Genomic DNA, 17,578 nt, shown 5'->3' with positions numbered 1-17,578 from the left:
TGATGACTAAGATATAACCCTAAAACCACTGACAGGAGAAGTGAATAACACCGACCATCTTGTGACAATCCAATGTTCTGCTGGGAAACCTTTGGACCTGGCATTCATGTAGATGTTACTTAGACATGTAGCACCCACCTAGACCAGACCAGGCACCCCCACCCCATAGCTATGACACTCCTTGATGGCAGCAGCCATCCCCAGCAGGATGCAGCCTGACACAGACACACACACATAATCTACAGAGGCCCCTCCCCTCAACCCATAGGACCCAAAGGCCCCCACTAACAACATTCTGTTACCAGACACCACAGGACACCCTCAGAAGGTTCATGTCCATTCTCTGATGAGTCACAACTGTTTTGGAGGCACAAGAGAGACCGACACAATATTAGGAGTGTGGTCATAATGTTTTTTTTTCAAAGATATTCCTCAAACAAGAGAACACTCTCTGTCTCCACGTGATAATCTTCACATCTTTGTAAAGCTGACAAGACATCAGGACCTTGGATCAGCTGCATTCCTCTATAGCAGACACACCACGTAGTGCCTTAAATTGGCATCACAGACATGTAATCTCACACTTGGATCTATGTCAAAAGCCACTGCCTTCTAGGAGGGAACATACAGGCAAGAGTGGTAGGGAGAGAGAGAGCAAAGTTCTCACGTTACATTAATTAGCCGCCGATTTGTCGGCAGGGCAGGTAAACCCAAGCGTCACCCCCGGGGTCCACATTGCACTGTCAGTTTCAATTAGAAATGATCAAACAAAGGAAAGTAGACAAAGTTACCTCCTCTGTTAGAGTGGAGATACAGCGTGACTTCAATAAAGGAATGTTGTTGCAATCTCTGTCTCCTGGCACGTGATAAGGGGAGTATTAGTAGTGTGAATGATCACTTATATTTTTCAGCTGTGCAGGGTGATGCCACAGCTATGCAAAGGGAAATTCCAAGACTCCCTTCTTTCTTTTACTTTGTATCCTCCTGGACTGACAGCCACATCATCATTCCTCATTCCCTCCCAGTGTCCTGTCCTTACAGCCTCCTCAAATATTACCTTTGGTTATTAGACTCAAATATGCATGGATGTGAAGCAGTCGGCCTCCCAACGACAGAGCAACTCCAAAATAAGATGGAGAACTAAGTATCAACTCTGGAAAAGACAAAGAAGAGAGCTGCAGTTCTTTAAAGCTGAGGTGGTGACTTGGCTCCATTTACCGGGTGCTTGATGGAGCGTACAGGTTTTATCTCACAGTATATTACAGTGGACATTCCCCTGGGGTAACACTCTGCACCGATATCCCTTTAAGTCTTCCACTCTGTTTAACCAATCAAAGAAAAAACACCAGAGCAGCAGACCCTTTTTGGATCTTCCGTTTGAAGACGAGCATGAAGGATCTTTCCACATGTAAAAAGAAAGATTTATGGCTAGTAGGTGGGTCAGACCGTGTATTACACATGGAGGAACTAACTCGTCACAGAAAATGAGACACCATCTGGGGTCTCTTATTAACAGCCCACAGCTTTATGGCTTTAACAGAGGATAATGGTGTGGAATGACCAGTAAGGACTTGCAGAGGGAAACAATCTGGCAATAACTTTTGCATGATATGTTAAATTAATTATTTAGAGTTTAACAGTTCAGAATTTGGTAATAGTGAGCGTGGTTGAGTCAAATGTGATTGACATCTATGATAAGTAACAGTAATTTGGAACACGTTGCCTCCTATCCGCCTTATGTCACATGATACTAATAATGAGCACGACTCTGGGTTAGTCCTCAAATTGAACCGACATGCAAAAGCTAGCACTTTGCTAAATTTTCCACAGTTACAAACTAGTTTAGAAAGTAGTTAGGGGTGCTAGTTCTTGCAATTCACACATTAAGTTGCCATCCCGTGATGATTCTTTCCAAAACAAAGTGTAGCCACCTGTTGCATTATGCTCTCTCTCCCAGGTTGAGTGAAAAGATTAGCCAAAGTTCTGCCTATTGTTTGGGAACTTTACATGTATTACACTTTCTTTCTCTAGACGGACTTTCTTTGACTGTCTTTTTTTGCGCCGCTCTGCTGTCAGTTGTATTTGTGCATCCCTCTTTGTCTCCACTCCTTTCTTGCCTCCAGCCTGTATGTGCATCCGTCCGTCTCTAATCCTCATCCTGTACGGCTCACTGAAACCTCAGCGTTCATTTGTCCAACTCTTTGTTTGGCATCCAGTACGGGGTGTCTGCCTCTGACCCCCCCCCCCCCCCCTTTCACTGTCCATTCATCTCTCCATCCCACATTTCCTCATTAAACCACTCCCTCCCTCCTCAGTCCCTCCACCCCTACGCACTCTGCTTCACTCATTCCTCTCCCACAATCTGTCTTTCATCTCCTTGGTCCTCCACAAGGTCCACCTTCTCCTTGTTGAGAGAGGGGACAGTGCAGCGTCCTGCCAGTCGTCCACCCTCCCGCCTGGGCGGAAAAATAAACAAGCGTCCACATGTTCCAGAGGAATTTTAATGACTTCCATAACTCTGGCTACTTTACCTGCCAAACTGCAAGCAGCACGAGGGAAGCCGGTTTAGCGGCATTGATGATGGGCTTTGTGAGCCTGAGCCAAGTAGTATCCTTTGAAGGCATGTGCAGCATATGAAAGAGCCACATGGCCAATTCTTTGAGTTGAAAATGACATGCAGGATTCTTTCGAACATGCGCACTTAGACAGGGATAGAGTGAGACCTTAAGAGTCCCAGTGCACTGGCTCGAAGTAGCAAGTTAGATGTGGTAACACAACCAACCCACAACAGCAGTGACTGTACTGATCCATGAAGCTGTGGAGCTGTCTCTGCTCAGCTGTCAGTGCACACACACACACACACACAAAAAAAAAAAAAAGGATCGCCAGGAAACTAGAGAAAAGTCTCCATTTGTCTCCTTCTGCTCACTGTTTAGTACTTCTGTAGCTCCTGCATACTCCATGCTTCCTTTTGGCTGCTTCCTTCAGTGTCCCCAATCTGTTTACAAAAATTCTGTGCCATCACAGTCTTAAAAAATTATACAGGATAAAGACGTGCATTTACAGTCAGTATCTTCTCCAAGTTCTTCGGTGTTAAATCCACTTGTTAAGTGTGATAGAACTTGTGAGGAAGAGGTTTTAACCCTACTCATTTTCACACCTTCACACATCTGGACAAACACGGCATGAAGCTGGCATTGCTTGTTTCACCAACAATCCACCACCCCCAATTCTATCATTTGAATTTTCTAAATCTGAATATGACATTTTGTTTTTAGGATACTTCTTTACAGTAAAAGTCGTACACCACCAAACTACTGTAATCACCTAGAAATGCGGCAGCCTCATCTTGACTTGTTGATCAGCACGTGTGAAAGAGACCACCGCTCTGCAGTGACTAGTGTCCAGGAGAGGCTAACCGTCGGGTGATAAACCCCTTGTTGAGAGTGGATTTTAATGGGGGCCATGACCTGCAGGCTGTCAGGTCGGACTGCAGAGACCTGACCTGAGAGGGGTTGATGAGGTCTCCATCGAGGGCCAAGGCAAGGCAATAAATCTGGGGAATTGCTCTTGTCAGGCTGAATGCCAAGAGGTATTTAAAATAGTAAGAAACAAAAATTAGTGAGCTCATGCGTGGAATAACTCCACTAAGTAAACAGTCTTTTGCAAATTTAAACAATCATTTTCTTATACAGCATGAACTCAAATCAGCAGACTATTTGTCCATCCATTAGTTAATTTAATTTTTGAACTACACAGCTGCTTCAGAGTGCAGCTCTTTAAGGTTGCATTATATCTGTCCAGTCTTCTCTTGCTCGGCCTGCTCCTCACCTTCAATAGCAGCACATTACGAAATCAGACAATGTGTTTTATTACAGATGCGTCAGCGGTGGGGAACACCCAGCCTACTGGCAACATCACTGTTTAGATTTCAGATCTACTAAGTTGTGTTTTTCTTTCCCTCTCAGCCCAGGACCAGCTGCAGAGGAAATGACAATACAAGGGGAAAACAACAGAGATTCATAACAACTCCTCCCACCTACCGATGCTTCACAATTACTCACTCCTTTCTCCACAATTTCTCCCATCATCGATCCGAAACTTGTCTTCTTCCGCCTACATAACTCTTCCCACCCTATTTCTAAATCTGCACGTTTGCTCGCTCAGTGTACATGGCTGCGACCCTTGACCCATGAAATGGATACGTTGCTCTGTCTTGCACAAACTTAGGAAGCTCACACAGTCTTCCTCTTTTCCCACTCTGGACCTCATCCTCTCTCATGCACTAGGAATCTGGGAAGTGTTCTTCTGCACATAATGATTAGTAGCTTTGGGGTGTGGACCCACGGAACTCTCCCAAACTTTTAAAGTCAACACGGTCAGGAGCCCCGTCTGTACCACATTGTTTTGCATGTGTAAACAGCGCTGCATGCTTATCTGAATAATAATAGTTTAGCCCTTTCCTGATTTTTTAAAATCCATTTTTGATAAAAGAAGCCTGGCACAAAAAGGACTTGTGGTGTAGATCAGTATGAGGAAGTACAATGACAGTATCAATTACCAATCATCAACCCCTAATCCAGTTTGTTCATTCATTCATTCATTCATTTTCTGTAACCACTTGTCCTCTGGAGGGTCGCCCAATGACAGCCTATACCAGCTGTCATTGGACGAGAGGCGGGGTACACCCCGGACAGGTCTCCAGTCTATCACAGGGCTAACACAAAGAGACAGACAACCACACGCACACCTAGGGCCAATTTAGCAGTGGTGAACATTTGACATATTAAAATATAGTGTGTGTATATATGCTCTGCAAATTCAAGGCAAAGTTGAGATGCATATTCAGGGTCCTTTAAGCGAGTCTGACGTGCGCTCTGGTGCAAACTCTCCTAAAAAGTCTGCCTCTGCTTTAGTAACTAGCTTTGGTTATAGCCAAACATCAACCAACAGCTGGTTTCATCTCTGAGATCTTCAGTTCCACTCTGATGCAATTCCCTTGATGGGAGGTGAAACTGAAGTCCCTGCCCGCTGAGCTTTACTCATATATCCACTTCTGGACAGGAGAAACCCCATCCTGATTTCTTAAATGACTTCCAGGCTTTAGTTAAGCAGAAGGGAAGTGGAGGGAAAAAAAAAAAAGAAGTGAAGGAGATTTATGGGGAAAGTGGAGGCTGTGTTCTCAGCCTCCTTGCCACCAGTGTCAATATTTGTCAGGACAGAGAAGATTCCCACTGAATGATGAAGGTTCTGTCGGACTTTACAATGTACCCCAGGAATATTCTGTAAATTTGTGTGTTTGCATTAGCTTTAGCCCACTTTACACTGAGAACTAATGTCACATCTGGAACAAGCCAACAATTTGTCAAAAACATTCTCCGTTTTCACTTTTCTGTGAAATTCTCCTTGCTTTCTTCTCAGAACTCAATTTACAGGCTTCAGTTTTAGTTGAACTTCAAACAGAGTATTTAGGAATTTATTCCAAGGGAATAGAGAAATTAGCACTTACCACCTGACATTTGTTATCAATTAAGGTGAAAGCCAACAGACCATTAAACATTTCAATAAAAGAGCTCATAAAACACCTTTCAACGGTTTGTTCCCTTTTTCCACACTAACCACAAAAGGCTCGACTCGACTGCAGACCAGCTTTACTAACTACTGCTAAGACAAGTCTAAGGCCAGCTTCATAGGAATCTGGTGCAAGACACATGATAGTCCTTGTGATTCAGCACCAGTGTGCTGTTATCACTGCCAAGACAGTGACTCAGTATAAACAGTACATATCAGATAAAAACAACAGACTACATCTGCAGAGCAAACTGTTCATCAGGGATCTCAGGTTAAAGTTGAAGTTCAACTCTAGTGCAGCAAATGAGTGTCTCGTAAGAGGCAGGACTGAGACGAACCAAAGTGAATGATATGAGTCCAAAGGGAATGTGAGCATAAAAGAAATTAAAAGGTTGGTCATAACTGCTGCGGACAAATGCCCTACTGCATCATCTCCTCGAAGCCTCAGAGTAAGAGTCAGAATTCACTGTAATTGGGTGCAGTATTAGCATTTGTCATCCAAATAGCTATTAACCCATAGAAGGGTACTACCACGTTCATACGTTACATCTGTGAGAGAGCACAGAGCACACAGTGCACAGGTGGGAGGTTCATTCAGATGAGGCAGTGCAACGTCGTAGAACCACATCTGTTTCTGGCACCGATATGCAATGCTGATCTGCAAGAGTGAGCGTCATGTGTGGGAATAAGGCTTAACTGCAAATAAAGACTTTCGATGAATCAGCCTCCAGCCAGTAGATGTTCATGATAAAACGTACATTTATTTCAGTACTGCTGCCTCATGCTGTTTTGTTGGGTCTTGGATTACAGCTGCTCATCATTCCCATCCCATGAGTCTTTGACCGCTTCGCAGCTCTCTTTTTAGCTAAAGTAGCATTTCATGTTTTAATCTTAAGCAGCATGATGGTGCAAATACTGCTGCTTCACATTTTACGGTGTGTGATGTGAGATACAGCAGAAATAAATCTGAAATGCTGACATAATTAGCTATGTTATCATTTATCATTATTTTATATGCTGAATAAAATCTGGCTGCCTTAATGTTCTGAGTTACAACTTGAGCTGGCGCCATTGCATGAACCATAATAGCAGAGGTGCTTGGACACACCTACAGTCTATGCACCCCAACATAGCTTACCAGTTAACAATATAGGGCCCGTAATGTAAGAGTCTCACCAGTAACTCATGTATGTTCACGGGGCTGAATTTGAGGCAACAGTTAACAGAAATAGAAGCAACACTAGCGGGTTACTTAGTGCTTACATTATGCCAGACGGGTGCATATATCTTTGTTGCGTGACATCCGATTTTAGTGCAATGTCAGCTGATCAAGCCACTTGGTGAAGACAGGTTCAGAAAACATTTCCCATGAACTCTGACCTGTCCAGAGCGGTCTATAAAAAGTGTTGGGAGAAGCATTGCTTTCGAACTGCAAGCATCTACTCACTGCCTTCGAGGCCGACTGGGAGCCCTGGGGTTAGAATGGTCTAACCACTGCTGGGCAAAGGGCAGCCCAGACTTCTCTATTGGCATTCAGCCATTTAACTGACACTATCATCAAGAGGATTACACAAAGGCTGCACTGACCACAGACTTCTGCTTTGCCCTTCACTCATAAATGAATCCAATACTAAGTGCAGCTGTAAATCAAACAGCAAACCACACGGCATCAATTCCTCGTTTTGGCAGGCATTTCTAAAGATCTGATTAGGTAACATGCCTGTAACGTGATTTAACCTCTGAGGGAAGGAGGGAAAAAAAAGAGAGCCAATCAGCCTCTGTAAACAAGACACAAGATCAGTATATAAGCCTGGAGGAAATTGAGGATCGGTTGGCTTTGCCCGTGTGCATATCACAGTTTGAAAGACATAACCGCTCGGAAAATGATAATGACCTGGACTGTAAAGAATCATCCGCTGGCATTGCTGCTTCAAACATGTTATGTTCATGGGTTGCTTTTTTCATAAAAACCTGGTGCCGGGTAGTATGGGGGGAGTGAACCTGCGTGTGCACCTGCATTAAATGCAATAAATCTGGTTTAACTTTCCAGACACAAAAATGACCAAAACTAGAATTACCATTCCGCGGTTGTTTTAGTTTCTGCCATATACCGTATATGTTGTTAAGATGTATTATGCATTATGATGTCATAGTATCGTTGAGCTTGGATCCCTTGGAAACAGAATGTGGTCACTTCATCATTGTATTGTATCAGACATTTGTGTGAAATGTTGTCATAATCAGAGTATGATTTATTGAGCTAAGGCCAAAAAAACTTTGATCACCAAATCTCAATGAGCTCATCCTCGAGTAAACGTTCGTGTTAAATTTGAAGAGATTCCAGGCCGCTGGCTGGACGTATGGATAGCCGCACAATCTGAAAATGAAGGCATTAAAAAAATATTCAAAACTTTCCTTTCCCAGAATCTGATTTTCCTTGCTTGTCGGGCCAACACATGACACTCCACAGGATTTGAGTGTGGACTTTAATGCAAATACTGAAGTACGAATTTAAATTGGTACCGAGATAAACCATGCATACACACACACACACACACACATATATATATATATATATATATACACACACACACATACACACACACACACACACACAAACTGTGGTTGGGGATGACTTTCTTGAAAGCAAAATTAAGACCAGCTGACACAGACAGCTGGAAACCATGCTGTATGACATAATCATGGAAAGACTAGCCAACCAACTCAACACACACACACACCCACACACACACACACACACACTCACACACACATTACATAAAGCAGTCATATAAAACTCAAGTTAGAAAGAAAACTAACACCCATTTCTTTAACAGCATGACAACCCTTTCTTATCTTTTATGAAACACACACTCATGCACACATACACAAACTCATCGCAGTTAAATGGAAACAGAAGGAGGGGAACCAGAGAAGTGCTTAGGTCACTGGGGTTGATTAAGACACCAGGACAATCCTTCAGCATCACAGGAATCAGTTCACCTCCTGAGCCTCAGCGTGGGGGGGGGGGGGGGAGTAAATTCTTTCGGCTGCTTTTAAAATGTTATGAACAACACTGCTGAAGCGCAATAAGTCACGCGTAACACAAAGTCTCTATTTGCCACGATGAAGTCTCAAAAACCGTGACCCGAGACAAAGCTTGCGGTGTCAAATTCACACGGATACTAAAAACTCTTTAGGAGAGGAAATCAAGGCCAGCAGGGATTGCAAATAATTCAGCCTGAAGCAGCAACATTTTCTCCTCAAGGGCTCGTCACACACAGTCATTCCTGACACAATAAGAAAACCTCAGAGGAGATCAAACAAAGCCCGTAGAGAGAGTCCCGTTTTATTGCTTCTCTGCAAAAGAACTCTGGACAAATATTTGATGAGACGTTTCAGGATTCGTTAGAGGGCCGAGGCCATCGCCATGGCAGCGAATACCATGTGTGCGCAGACAATAAGCCCCTCTGCGGAGAGAGCTGAAACTCAAAGCAGAATATTTTATACTGAGGTTAAACAGACTAGAGAAAGACTAATGTAAAAATTCTGCTGCTTTGCACGTGTGCATTTTCTTTTTTCATTTAAAGTTTAGAGGAATTTGAAGCAGTTAATGAAGCCTGCAACAGTCGAAGTCACAGAAAGTAACGTGTTGAGGGCGGCAGGAACAAGTTATAAAGAGAAGAGGTGGACCGATTCAGGTGACTTCATTGAGACAAACTCCACAGCAAGTCTGTCTGCCAGCAGCTGGGAAAATATTTCAGCTGTGCTTATCAGGAGGAACGGTTAGATTACAGGACTTAAATCTACACTATATGGACATGATACTGGCAGTTTCAAGTTTTCTTGGCTAATCTCAAAGTACACATGAACATTTGCACTGCAGGATGAGCTGTGGCTGGCCTTACAGCAGAAAAGCGTGGGTTAAAATATTACTCAACCTCAAAAACAACTGTGACAAACACAAGATTCAAACTGGCCCCGAACCTCCTCCGACACTGTAACGCCTCACACAAACTGCACTCCAGCAGAGAAACACTTATGGCAACTCTCTAATTAAATCAGAGATGCTTCTTTGTAAGTGGTGTGCAGATTTCTGTGGTAGTTCTTGTCCAAGAGGTAGAAATCTTCCACAACCTCGAGGCCGTGTCAAACCGAGGCTTGATCATGCAAAGCACCTGGAGCAATATAAATCTAATACAGCCGAGCAGCTGCGAGGAGAGAATTCAAACAAACAACAACGTGAGTGAAAGAGTGACCAAATCGCAGAGTTTCCCATCAGTCGGTCAGCCATCTAACCATGAAAGGGGGCCTTTCATCGCAACACCCAGAAAACAACGGTCAGAAATAGAAACAAGCAGTTCCCAGTGTCCCCTTATCGCTGTTCAGTCAACAGTAAACAGACACCTATAAAAAGAGAGATTCACTGAAGCAGTTGACTGTATCACTCCTCCTTTCCCTCGGGGGTTAAAGATTGGAACAGGAGTCATGGGAAAGGAGGCAGCTTATTAACTGTAGCACTCATTTTATAAACACAGGTAGTAGCGCATCGCTTATCAGTGTGGGACCAGATGCTTGAAACCCAGCCCCCTCTGCAAACTATGAGCACATGAACCTGCCCCCCCCCCCCCCCCCCCCCCCCCCCCCCCCCCGCCACCTACCCGTGAGCATGCTGACACTTGAGAGGGCGGCACCTCTCTAATGCACATAGAAAGCCATCTCGGGGCCATTCAAAGCTCCCAGTTCTATTCTTCTCTGAAGTAAAAAGAACTCTCAATCTGAAAAGAGAGGGAATAGGGCCTCTGCTATTTCATTTAGCAAGCTGCAGCCACAACAGCGACCAAAGCAGAAAGTTTTTGAATGAAGTTTCTAAAACTATCAAGTGAATTCTTCAAATATAAAATGCATACACTTTGAAAACCTGCATGAGTTTATGACACATTCAAGGAGTTTTCCTCTCTACTGTCAGCTCAGGGGAAATGTCACAGCTGCACAAAAGCAAAGAAGGGACTGGACAGCAGTGATATAGCACGTCTTGACGATGGGGGAACACAGCATCCATTCAGTAAAAGGAAAACCACACACACAGAGAGGCATGCAACAAACCGCTGCAACTCCAAAGAATCTGCAGTACGAACCTGACGAACGGCCAAATAAGAGCGCTGTCTCCAAATGTTCCTCTGCTGCGATCCACCTGCACTGCAGCGAGCCCTCTGCCTGCACTGCTCACACTCTCGTACACGCCTCTCCCATTGTAGCCGCGTAGAACTGTTGCGTCGGCTGCCCTCTTTCGTCCACGCCCCTCCTACTGTAGCTCCCTTCTTTTTTCTTTTTTTTTTGGTGCTCGTCCTTCCCCACTAAAGCAAGAGCCGCTCCTTTACATCTGGTAGAAAACACTGGGTATCTGCTGCAGGAGGTGTGGAGGGACAGCCAGCATGCAGAGAGAGGGAAAATGTGAACTGAGAAGACAGTGGTTGGGGGGTTTGAACAGGGGGAAAGGGGGGAGGGGTCAACCTGATTTAAATTCACACACACATAGATGACAGGGTCTTTTACCCTGAGGGTGTCTTTTGTAGAGAAGCTGCTAAACCATCAAAGGGTTCTTTTGGCCATTCATCCTTTTTAAAGTAAATGTATTGGCCCCAAAATCAGCACAAAAAGAGAATTACATTGAAATAAAAAGGTAAAATCTTGTAGATAAATTAGTGAATTTAATCCCTCGGTTAATTTTTTCCCATTCCCTCTTAGCAACCTTGGATTTTCTTATTAACCTTCTCCTTTTAAGACCGAATCAATTTAACTTCTTCTCTCCAAAGCACAATCAGTGTTGCTAAAGTCCTCGGGCAAGGCACAAAAATTTGAGTCCCATTCAGCAGCCGGCGTCAACAAGAGAGCCTTCCCCTTGTTTCCCTCCACTAAAGGGTCCCTCCCTCTCCATTACTCGGCCTAAACACATCCAGCACTTTCCCTGATAGCAGCTTAACAACCTCCTCATGTGAGGAATCTCCTTCTAGACAAAAGAGTTTGTAGGGGGATTTAACCAAAACAAAGAAAGGAGGGAAACGTTGGTATGTGGAAATTGAGGAATTTGCATAAAACTTCAAGACTCTAAATACTTTGTGGGAATTTTGTGTGCTTCTTGAGTTTCAATCAAAAAATAAATAAATAAATAAATAAAAAAATCCCACATGACATGTGATTGAGCAACTCTGATCCAAACCACATTGGTAGCTGTTTTGAAATGCGATTCCAATCCAATGTCTACAGTCGCTCCAACAGCTCCAATTTGATGTCACAGGGCCTGTTCAGACATTGCATTAAGATCTGATCTGGGTGATCCGATTAAATAAAACACAGGCATGAACACCCTCAGGCAATGGCTCGCATGTATCCGGATGTATCTGCATTTTTTGGATGTGTCCTAGGTCGCATTAAATTAGTATGTAATATGAGTACACGAATGTGATTCTGAGTTAATTATTGATCCGGTCATGTTGATGTATGAGGAACCTATGTCTTTACTGCATTTACCTTTACTGGGGATTACGGTGCGCATCCAATTTTGGAGTTAGTGCAGGTCCAACTAACGTCAGGGCAAAGTTCAATAATGATGATGCACACACATAAAACAGCTGTTCTCGGTTCAGGAGCAGCAGTTGAGATCCATCAGAAACAGACTTCTACTGAACCTAAGATGATGTCATGGTTTATTTGCATACAGAGCGTGAAACTGAGATCAGATCTGGAGACGCATCTGGGATACGCATGTTAATGCCAGGTCTGAACACCTAAAACCTAAGGTACCTAAAACTGGCCACTTCTGATCAGATAGCCCAGATTGGATCTTAATACAAGGTCTAAACAGGCCCAAAGTTTTGCATCTCTTAGAATGCAACACCACAGCAATGTCGAAACCAGAGTGATGGAAGTCTGATATGATCACTTGCAAAAAAACACAGCATGGCCAGTCTGTCCTAAAAGTCTTGGAGTCTGAACAAAGCCATAGATGAGCTAAAACATACAGGTATACATAGGGAAAAGACTATGAAGCTAGGGCCAGCAGTTGTTTACCTCGTCTTAGCATATAGACTGAAAAGAGTTAGACATAAACAACAAAATGTTAAATACTACTTGCTGGTAGACATACTGTATTTATGGAACATAATTGTATAGATATACTATGACATTTTGGTGTTGTACTCATCGAGTTAACCCGGGAAAATAAATAGAATCTGGGGGTGACATGAAATTAGCAGTTGAAAGTCTCACTGAATTCACACTGACAGGGCTATCAATGTAAGAACTTCAGCTTAGGAATCTCCTCACCAGACCTTCTCGCAAGATGCTGTCCTACCTCTGGACGAACTTTTGCATGTGCACTCCTGCACATAGCACATGACAGAATTTTACGCACATTCATCTGGAAGGCAGGGCTGATTGCAAGAAGATTTACAGTGGAGAAAAACATTGTCCACGAGACGTTAGCTTTCTCTAAGGTCTGTTTAGAGGAATTAAATGGGCATTGACTGACATTTAACTCCCCCCATGTAAAGGTTAATTGTTGGGTGTGAGTAATTTACGGTCTGCTGGAGCAACAAACAAATCCCAAATGAATTTTTAATTGGTGCTTCCTTGAAAACGCTTCCATTTGCGGAGTAAAAGCATGGCTTTTATGCTGACTAGCACAGAAACAAGGCAGACAATAATTATAGGAAGCAAAAAGACAACTGTCCACACTCTGCACAAGACGTGAGGGATGCCAGCTGAGCCTGAATCAATTCAGAATCAATTATTCAAGCAGAAAGAGTGGGATCATGGGCAGACACGGGCCCGCCAAGCTACTGTATATCCAGCTGTCAGCCTCTAAGTGGCAGGGATTCCCTGCTCGCTCTGCTTGTCTGTGCGGTGAGAGTGGTTTTATGTTTGTCAAACTACGTCTAAAACTAGGCGGATCAATCCTTCATCAAGGATAAAAGGAGTTAATCTCCCACACTGGAAACTATTTACAAGTAGCTGTGGTGTGTTCAGGCTGAGCAGAAATAAGTGAAATCCTCAGTTTAGTCGAGAAGAATTTATAGCCGACAGCTCACGTTTGCAGAAAAATCTCTTACCTTGATCTCACTTTCTTTAAGACACTTGTTACGCTTTCATTTATCTGTATATAACACACAAGAGCAGGCTGCACATCCATTCTCGCGGCCCCCGTCCATCTTTCTTATACTGTGCATACCTGCCCCAGAATAAAACTCGCCCTCTGGCCTCTTGCAGCACATGGAGCTGAATGGCTGGTCTAACATTAGCACATATTTGAGTGAAATGGGCAGAGGCCCGACAGCTTGCATGGGTTAAAAAGGGGTACACATCTAGATTATTTATGAGCAGGATTGCTGGTTGAATCTTTCTAAAATACCTCCCTTAAGGAAGGAGGCGGGCGGAGCAGTTCTCTGTGCAAATGGCAGACAGTCTACGCACATAGCATTGATAACAAGCACTCATGCTGGCAGGTAATTATATAATTCCAGCAAGATGAGCCCGGAGACAAGTTTAAAGCCGTAAATCTACACTGGTTTATAATATATGTGTGATCTGAAGATATAAATCATTAAAATGTACAATGAGTGCCTGTCAGTATCTGTCCATTAATAGATAATAGACTCAACAAATTAATGAAATGTGATCACATGTATCTCTCGACCTTGTGCTCAATGTCACAACTGCTGCATATTTCACATACTTTCACTGCAGAAAACCAACAGCATGATGCCGTTGGCAAAAAAAACAAAAGTGCATCACAAGTAGCGTCCTGTAAGAAGTCCAGCCTAACATGAAAACATAAGGATCATCTATAGTGAAATGGCTTCATAGGCTACAATGTTATTTTAGTGATCAAATAGTACAGGAGAAAGTTCTCTACATTTTTTAGACACAGTCGATAGTGTCTAAGCACACACGTGTAATTTTCCCTGTCAACGCTAAAATTAAAAATCAAAGACAAGTGTTGTTTCGGGGTTTTTTTTCATTCTGCAGGGGATTTTTGTCCCCGACAATCATGGCCTGTTTTGCATTTGAGAATATTCTTCATGCTGACATTATATCGGCTTTGAGCCACAATAAATCATCCCTGGATGCGGTCAGCAGTTCCTACCACCGCTGCATGTGACTCATACGCAGCATTCCTCGTCAAAAATAATAAGACGCAGAGGGAGGAGCAGTAAATAAGTAAGAAAAAATACTACATAGCATTAACAACAATAAAACTAATTCTTCAGCACACATTCTTTAGAAAAACATGCATATAAATCAGATCAAGGGGGTTAAAACACACTTTCTCTACTTCAACTTCAACTGCAGAGTGAATAAATCCATTCGATTTGGTGCAAACACAAGAGGATAGAGCCATACAAATGCTGACGTCAGCTCCAATCCCCTGAAAAACCCAGAGGAAGCGCTGGGATTCACCTGCAGCAGCCTGCAGTGGCCTGTTGGCCCGTGTCCAGGACTGGAAATAAAGTAGAGCTGTGGAAAAGTGCAGCAAGGACTTCTACTGTTATTTACTGGAGATATAGTTTGTGAAACACATAAAGCCTGAGGACTTTATTTCCTTTTTATGAACCTCCTTCAGGAACCGCTAAGATTTCCAGTTACCTAGTGGTAGACGTCGATGAAATATGGCCGTTAATGAATGATCACTGTGCAATAACTAAATCTGACAAAATGGCCCCGAGCACTCGTCCTCACTAACCATCCAGATTTATTCCTCCTTGCTTGTTCACAGTATTAAGTCGACTCGTGTCCCGAGGCGACCTCCCCTCGCAGCGTGGGGTGTGGAGACTCTTGGCCTATGTGTAGTGGGTATCCAAGGGGGGCTCTCTTTAATTCCCCACGCTGACCACAACACCATGTGACAGCGGCAAACATAGCGCTGCACTAATGAGTCCCTGTCTGGCACAAGGTCAGGAGCTGCTGATTATGGTCAACGTGTACACAGTGGGACGCTGTACTTCTGCACAGCAACTTGAAACTTAAATTTAATTATCCACCTCCTAAAATAGCAGCAAACGCATAAATGTTGTTCAAAACGGCTGAACCCCCATCACTACAAAGCACAAACCAACATGTTGGTAGCTTCACAATGATGATGTCAGCTTCAGCAATGGCATTAAAGCCATCTAATCCAGGCCCCAAAAATATTAAAATTCAACTTCATCTCCCAGTGAGGTCCAGAGGGAGCGCTTAAGACGCAAAGTAAATCTTACACGTATCTGAGTGGGGAGTTTGGGCTGTGAGGCAGCGAGGCCCCGGCTTTAAGTCTGCCTGACTCCGATGGAGACATCGAGGGAGAGAACCAGACAAACACAGCTCCCTGCCAAGCATCATTACTTACTACACCCACTCCACGGCACATTTCCACTGCAGGCTGCCAGGTTCAGTAATGATGACATTTGATAAAAACAAACTCCTTTAAAATATTTTTCAAATCGGTCCAGCTTTCTAAATTAATTTGGGATGAGCTGCTGGAAATAAAAAAAAGTTTTTGACGTATTCATTTGTTTTTATGCGTTAGAACAGAATTACTGGAGCGTGTAAATATACTGGAATCCTTGCGTGGTTCTGTTGTGAATATTAATGTGTAATAGCAGCTGTCAGAACCATCTAAATTAGTATTTTTTTGTTTGAACCAGATTGAAAAATAAAGCGGAACGGTATTGGGATCATTTAGTTTTGTGCTTTTATGGCCAACATTAGTAATGAAACTCTTTGTAGTACATCTGAACACTGCAGCCAGAGACAGCAAATGTTTAGATTCCAACTTCAAAATGAGATTAGGGTGGAGAGGTTGGAGATCCAGAGGTAAAAATAGTGTTTGGAAACTGCATGATTTCATGTCACAAAATCCAGTTAAGGTAGCGCTCAAGAGGGAACACACTGTACTCACAGTTCAAATCTATATGCCGACTACAGACAATATTTCTTCAACCTGAATAAAACCATTCAGACCAGAGATTATGACATAACTGTGGATGCCAAATAAAATGATCTGATAAGATATATGCGTTGACATTCTCCCAAAATATAAATCAGAATTCCTTGGCATGTGCAAAGCTGTTCAAAGTGGAGCATTAAATCTGCTGGAAATTAAAACAGAAGAAGAAGGACAATTGTTTTCTCCTTCATTAACAACAATGCATTCACTTTCTGTACATTCCAAAAACTAATTTCATCATATCGGGGCAACACGAGAAAGTAAAGAATGTATTTATTCCAACCAGAAAGAATCCACAACCCTAACGCTGGCTACTGATGTTTTTCAAGTATCAGGTTCATACCACCCCTCTCAATCTGATCAGGCCTATCTGTTCTGTTTGTGGTGGTTACGTCAGACCTCTTTATTCTGATTGGGCTATTATTCTGGTTATTATTAGACTATCATGTCCAGGTAAACACTGTTAACAAGGTGAATCTATCAGGTGCTGTAAATGATGCAGAGGAATTGAGATGCAATGCAAACATTCACAGCAAACATTATTTTGTCATACAGGAAAAGCACAGAGTTAGAAATGTTCAAATAAGTTTCATCAAATATCAAATGCATCAATGCATTTTTACTCAGATTATTAGTAGAATATCCACGTTCATCTGCAGTAAACACTGACCAAACTAATGTTGCTAATGTTAATTTATCCAAATCCAAAGACCTTGACTAAGGCCCACTTCTCAACACACTAAAGAACAAGTATTTTATGGTGTATTTCTCCATTTAATAATGACCTAAGGACTGTCAGGTCGTTAAAGTCATATATCTAACTCAGACCTGACTACTGTCAGGTCATGTCAGCCTCAGAGCGCTGAGCTGTAACACTGCAGACTCCTCATCCTCCCTTTACTGCAAGTCCATTTTCTCCTCTAGTGTCATGAGGAGGCTCTAATGAATCAGCCCATTGAGGAGGATAGAACTGTGCACTGGCTTTGACACTTCCAGAGCATGTGTGTCTGTCCGTGTGTGTCA

The 17,578-nt window shown here is 43.0% G+C and overlaps 1 protein-coding gene across 5 annotated transcripts in view; it reads right to left on the bottom strand.

Annotated features, from left to right (window-relative positions):
• The window catches only part of add3a (adducin 3 (gamma) a), a 99,626-nt gene that overhangs the window by 59,302 nt on the left and 22,746 nt on the right, over positions 1-17,578 (bottom strand). For 3 of the 5 annotated variants that reach the window (XM_084561425.1, XM_084561419.1, XM_084561420.1), the window contains exon 3: positions 10,710-10,978. The exons of the other annotated variants lie outside the window; for them this stretch is intronic. The gene's annotated coding sequence lies outside the window, so the exon portion shown is untranslated. The remainder of the gene's footprint in view (positions 1-10,709; positions 10,979-17,578) is intronic. 5 annotated transcript variants of the gene reach the window in all.

The sequence above is a fragment of the Chelon labrosus genome, assembly GCF_963514085.1.
Source record: "Chelon labrosus genome assembly, chromosome: 2".
NCBI classification, from domain to species: domain Eukaryota; kingdom Metazoa; phylum Chordata; class Actinopteri; order Mugiliformes; family Mugilidae; genus Chelon; species Chelon labrosus.
This window is presented reverse-complemented; position numbering and strand designations above follow the sequence as displayed.